We start from the raw sequence: 6,688 nt of genomic DNA, 5'->3' as shown, positions 1-6,688 counted from the left end.
TCTCCATTGAGATACTGACCATTTAACCCTACTTTCTGTTTTCTATCCTTTAACCAGTGTTTAATCCACAATAGTACACTACCTCCTAAACAATAACTCTCCAATTTCCTCTGGAGTCTTTCTTGAGGTACTTTGTCAAATACCTTTTGAAAATCCAGATACACAATATCAACTGACTCACCTTTATCCATGTTCTTTTTCACCCGTTCAAAGAAATGTAATAGATTGGTAAGGCAAGATTTCCCTTCACTAAATCCATGTTGGCTTTTATCTCATTAATACATGCTTTTGAATATGCTCAGTAATTTTGTTCTTTATAATAGTCTTTACCTTTTTGCCAGGCACCGACTTCAGGCTCACCGGTCTTTAATTTCCCAGATCACCTATGGAACCTTTTTTAAAAATCTGCGTTACATTGGCCACTCTCCAGTCTTCCGGTACCATTTTGAATTTTAAAGATAAATTGCATATTACTAACAATAATTCTGCAAGTTCATTTTTCAGTTCTATTAGTACTCTGGGACTATCTGGTCCAAGCGATTTGCTGCTCTTCAAGTTGTCAAATTGCACCATTAAATCCTACAGGTTTACAGAGATTTCATTCAGTTTCTCTGACTCGTCAGCTTTGAATACCATTTCTGGCACCAGTATCTCTCCAAAATCTTCCTTGGTTGAAGAATGAAGCAAAGAATTAATTTAATCTCTCCACTCTGGCTTTGTCTTCCATGAGTGCCCCTTTTACCCCTCGGTCATCTAGCGGTCCAACAGATTCTTTTGCTGGCTTCTTGCTTTTAGTATACCTTAAAAAAAAATGTTTTACTCTTTTAAAGAGTTTCTAACAGCCCTACTTGGGGATGAGCACAGAAGATAAGAAAATTATTAAGAGTTACTTCTGGCAGTGAGTAGGAGACTGTAAAAGTTTAGAATGTTATAGCTTCCCATTGGTTAGGGCTATCTTGACTAACTGGTGACTGTCTACCACAGGATATTTGTGAGCTTGCCGTAGCATGTTCATTATAATTTCATATATATCCTATCACCTGATTTGTTTCTGTGTCAGCCAAAGAGATTCTCAAATATTAAAACAAAATGCAGAGATGTCTAATTATGTCATTCTGAGTCTAATATGAAAAATGAGATGCTGTCATTTCAGAAGAATTGTGTGCATGATGATTTAGTCTCTGATAAAACCTTGCAATAGAACAAGCCAAGCCAATTTTTGGTTTGCATAATACAGAGCTATTGTAATTGAGCAGCAAGCTGGCAGTGCCCTTTCAAAGGGGTTTCGTGCACTCTTGGTCCACTTTGAAATGCAACTAGCACCCAGGAGCAGCATAAGCTGTATTAATGAATTACTCTGTGGTAGGATGTGTACACAGTGTATTTTACAGCTCAGAATGCCGTTCACCCTCTGAGTTCTAGGCTGATTCTGTCCACTGTATTACTTTTCAGTGTACGGCAGCTTTGGAAGAATTTGTCATATGCAGAGTGTATCAATAAATTGGGGGGGGAGGGAGGTGAAAGTTCTTTTTTTTTTTTTTTTTTTTTTTTTTAATTTGTTCAGCAGCATAGCGGAGAGACTTTCCCTCTGATTGTAGCTGGTCTGTTTTTCATTCTTCACTTGCATTAATACTGTATATGGAATTTTTTTTCCTCTAGGGGGACTACTAACACTTCCAGTGTTTCCTGTGTGACTATAATACAGGTTCTTGATATGTTCTTAATACATTTTGGATATTGATGACATTACTTCTTTTCCCCAATTCTGTTTGAATCTCTCAGGGTTATAAACCTCCGGATGAAGGCCCTTCAGAGTACCAGACTATCCCCTCAATAAGATAGAAGATTTTGGTGTACACTGCAAGCAGTGAGTATTGCATCAGCCAGGCAGCTTGCATTGGTTTTGCTTTGAAACGTTTCCTTAGTTCAGTGGTTCCCAAAACTGGTCCTGGAAGCACATCAGCCAGTCAGGTTTTCATGATATCCACAATGAATATTCATGAGAAATTTGCATGCAGTGCATGCAGAGCTTTCTCATGAATATTCATTGTGGATAACCTGAAAACTTGACTAGCTGGGGTGCTTCCAGGACCAGGTTTGGGAACCATTGCCTTAGTTCCTTCCTTTTGGCTGCATTGTTTTGAAATTTTCCTATAGTCTTGTCCCCTGTTCTTGGAGCTCTGCTTCTAGCTCAGAGGTAGTGCTGTGTATGGCCATGGGGAAGACTGGGTTCAGTTTCTAGCAGGCCTTTGCTCAGTGGGTCAGTTGGGGATGTTGTGGAGACAGCATTCATAGTCCCTGGGGGTGAAGAGGGAGTCTTGGCCATTGCTTAATGGCAGTACCTTTTTAGTGGTCATACATCTGGTTTATGTTAGCTGAGTTCTGACTGGAGCCAGTTTTTTATTACTTCTTCCTGAGTACTGTCACTGTGATGCCCGAGCTCAGATAGGAAGGAATATAAAAACGGGGAGGAATGTAGTTATAAATGAAGGCTTGTGCTATGATGGCTAAACAGAGAACCAGGAGGAAACCACTAGCTCCCTCAAAAAAATAAAAATTCTGAAAAGTAGAGTTGCTGTTTATTGAGCTGCTTGTGTTTGAACCGTATCCCTCAATATGAGAGACACTTTATTTAGTACCACCACATTTCAAGTATGGGCAGAAAAAAACCTTTTAAGTTATGAACGCAAAAAAACTCAAAACATTTTAGTGCAATAAACAGAACTCTTCTTGCCAATATCAAAAAGCAGTGAAAATATGATTCCATATCATCAAGCTGATCAATCCATAGACTGGTGGGTTGTGTCCATCTACCAGCAGGTGGAGATAGAGAGCAAACTTTTGCCTCCCTATATGTGGTCATGTGCTGCCGGAAACTCCTCAGTATGTTCTCTATCTCAGCAGGTGGTGGTCACACACAGCAGCAGCTCTGGCTAGGCCTCCAAGCCTAATCCTTAGGTTTTGTTGAGGCCTGGGGTTGAGGGCTCTTTTGAGCAAGTGCAAACCTGGTGTGCCAGGTCCCTCCTTTTCTCCCCCTCCCGCTGGCTCCGTTTAAAAAAAAAAAAAATATTTTTAAACGTCTTTAAAGGCGTTTAATTCGACGTTTCTTTAAACGTTCATTGCAGCTACTCACTGGGACACCAGTTCGTTACAGCTCGGAGCGGCAAGCAGGTAATTTTACCTTTTTATAGCGGGCAGGGGGTTCCCCGATTCTTCTCCTCGTGGCAATGGCGTCGGAGGGCGAGGGCGCAAAGGGTCGCTCCCCGGATCGCTGGAGCGCTTCTAGAGGGGATGCGGGGGTTTTACAACCTGATTCGCCCTTGATGGGTGATAGTTTAGTGACCGATGAATGTCCCGGTCGTTCCTCCGGCGTGGCGGTTTTTTCCCGCCATAAACGCCCATCCCCCGCTCCTCGCCTCCGCCATCTTGGCCGGCCACGCGGCTCGGACGGCTTCTTCGGGGCCGCCCTTGAGGTTGGAGACATTAATGCCATGAACGCCCTTAATTTGGGCGACGCACAAAAGCGGCTAAAGTTAAGCGCCGTTCTTCCCGCGCGGCTCCTTCACGGAGTTTCGCGCCGGACGCCATTTTGGATGCGCAGCATGTCTCCCCCGCTATTGCGAGCGCCGGTTGAGAGTGCGTCTAGGGCTGTTGCCCAGGCTGCGGAAGTGCACAGTCTGGGGGGTTTCTCCCCCGAGTTTGTTTTGCTGCTGCATCAGGCTTTCCTCATGCAAAACGCTGCCCCTGCTCCCTCTTCTGATAAAGAGGTTGAGGTTCCCAGAGGTAAACGCCCTCGGGTTGATTTCCAGGCCTTGGAGGACTTTTGTCTCCTCCGATGTAGATGAGGGCAGCGTGTCTGAGGTCTCCCAACGATCCTTTGCGGATTCCTTGGAGGAGATAGATCCCCGCTCGGATGGAGCGGATGACCCCTCTGCAGCGCGGCTTTTTAGCCCAGAGGATTTGCCCAACCTGTTGTTACAGGCCATGGACACTTTGAAGATTTCCTCTCCGGAGGACGTCTCTCCCTCAGCCCCTGTTGGCTCTGCCATTATGCTGGGATGAAGCGCCCGCCTAGAACCTTCCACGTGCATGATGCCATGCACACCTTAATTGCGGCTCAATGGGATGTCCCGGAAACGAGCCTTAAAGTGGCTAGGGCTATGTCCCGCCTCTATCCTTTGGCTGTGAGTGAACGTGAGGCCTATCTGTGGCCTACCGTGGATTCTTTAATCACTGCGGTGACTAAGAAAACGGCGTTGCCGGTGGAAGGTGGCACGGCCCTAAAGGACGCCCAAGACAGAAGATTGGAGGCGGCCTTAAGGTCGTCCTTTGAGGCAGCTGCTTTAAGTTTGCAGGCCTCAGTTTGCGGCTCCTATGTGGCCAGGGCGTGGGACTATGGTGCAGCGGGCTTCCCCCTCGGATCATTCCTTGAGGGCTGATTGGCCGGCCCTGGAATCGGGCTTAGCCTATTTGGCAGACTTGCTGTATGATGTCTGGAGAGCCTCAGCTAAAGGCATGGCTCAGACAGTCTCTGCGCGGCGGTGGCTTTGGCTGAACATTGGTCTGCTGACCACGCCTCTAAATCCCGCCTGGCTAGATTGCCTTTTAAAGGCAAGCTGCTCTTTGGGGTCGAGCTGGACAAAATCGTGACCGATCTCGGCACGTCTAAGGGCAAGAAATTACCAGAGGTCAGGGCTCGGGTTAGTACTCGTCCCGATACCTCCATACCGCCCGGGCAAGTCGGGTTCCTCTGCCCCTTTCCTTCAAGAGGAATTTCTCCCCCAAGCAGCATTCCTTTCGCAGAGACCGCCGTCCCGGAGGTGCTCCCTCCGGTCCTCCCCCAGGGTCTCGTACCCAATGAGGGGCCTTGGTCCACGCCCCAGTGCAGACTGGAGGACGGCTGTCCTCGTTTCTGGGCGAGTGGACCACTATAACTTCAGACGCGTGGGTGCTGGAAGTCATCAGAGACGGCTACAAGCTAGAGTTCTGCCAACCCTTAAGAGAGGGTTTGTACTCTCTCCCTGCAAGTCTCCGGTCAAGCTGTGGTAGTGCAGCAGACCTTGGACAACCTGATCCGCCTGGGTGCGGTCGTTCCGGTGCCAAAAAATCAGATTGGCAAGGGACGTTACTCCATTTACTTTGGTTCCAAAGAAAGGAGGTTCTGTCCGGCCTATCCTCGACCTCAAAGGGGTCAATCGGGCCTGGAAAGTGAGGCACTTTCGCATGGAGACTCTCCGCTCTGTTATAGCGGCAGTGAAGGCAGGAGGTTCTTGGCTTCCTTGGACATCAAGGAAGCGTACCTGCATATTCCCATCTGGCCTCCTCTCCAACGCTTTCTGCGTTTTACAGTCCTGAGACGACACTTCCAGTTCAGAGCCCTCCCTTTCGGGTTGGCTACTGCTCCGCGGACCTTTTCCAAAGTAATGGGGGTCATAGCGGCCTTCCTGCTAAAGGAAGGAGTACAAGTCCATCCTTATCTGGACGACTGGTTGATCCGAGCCCCCTCTTATGCAGAGTGCGGCAAAGCTATGGACCGGGTAGTTGCTCTTTTGAGCTCCCTGGGATGGATCATCAACTGGAAGAAGAGCCAGCTGCGCCCGACTCAGTCCCTGGTGTATCTGGGAGTTCGATTCGACACCCAAGTGGGCAGAGTGTTCCTGCCAGACAATCGGATTGTCAAGCTTCAGGCTCAGGTGGACTAGTTCCTAGTAGCCTCTCCTATTCGGGCTTGGGACTACGTGCAGCTGTTGGGCTCTATGACGGCCACGTGGAAGTAGTGCCCTGGGCCAGGGCTCATATGAGACCACTACAGCTATCTCTGCTGCTGCGCTGGACTCCGATGTCGGAGGATTATGCTGTGCGCCTTCCCGTGGACCCAGCAGTGCGCAAGGCGCTGAGCTGGTGGACGCAGACAGACAAGTTGTCTGCAGGATTGCCTCTGGTGACCCCGGAGTGGATTGTCGTCACGACAGAGCCTCTTTGATGGGCTGGGGAGCCCACTGCTTGGGAAGGACAGCGCAGGGGCTCTAGCTCCTGCAGAGGCAAGTGGTCTATCAACCTCCTGGAACTCAGAGCCATTCGCTTGGTTATTTGTGTTCATCCCGGTACTCGTGTGAAGCCTGTACGGGTCCTGTCGGACAATGCCACGGCTGTGGCCTATATCAACCGCCAGGGAGGTACCAGAGCGCCCCTCTAGCCAAGGAGGCTATGAGTCTTTGCCAGTGGGCGGGAAGCGAACCTGGAGCAGCTTTCAGCGGCCCACATTGCCGGAGTCATGAATGTCAAGGCGGACTTTCTCAGTCGCCATACCTTGGAGCCGGAGAGTGGCAACTATGCTCAGGCGTTCTTGGACATCACGAAGCGCTGGGGCCAGCCGAGCCTAGATCTGATGGCGTCATCGGCCAATGGCCAAGTGCCGCGCTTTTTCAGCAGAGGACGGGACCCTCGATCCCTGGGAGTAGATGCTCTTCTCCAACAGTGGCCGACACAAGAGCTCCTCTATGTGTTCCCGCCCTGGCCCATGTTGGGCAGGGTGCTAGACCGGGTGGCAAAATCCCGGCAGGGAATCCTGTGGGTCCGGATTGGCCCAGACGTCCCTGGTATGCGGACTTGTTCAGGCTCTCAGTCGACGATCCTCTGCGGCTGTCAGTGGAGCAGGGCCTGTTAACATCAGGGTCCGTGGTGATGG

Source organism: Microcaecilia unicolor, chromosome 1 (genome assembly GCF_901765095.1).
Source record: "Microcaecilia unicolor chromosome 1, aMicUni1.1, whole genome shotgun sequence".
Taxonomy (NCBI): Eukaryota; Metazoa; Chordata; class Amphibia; order Gymnophiona; family Siphonopidae; genus Microcaecilia; species Microcaecilia unicolor.
This window is presented reverse-complemented; position numbering follows the sequence as displayed.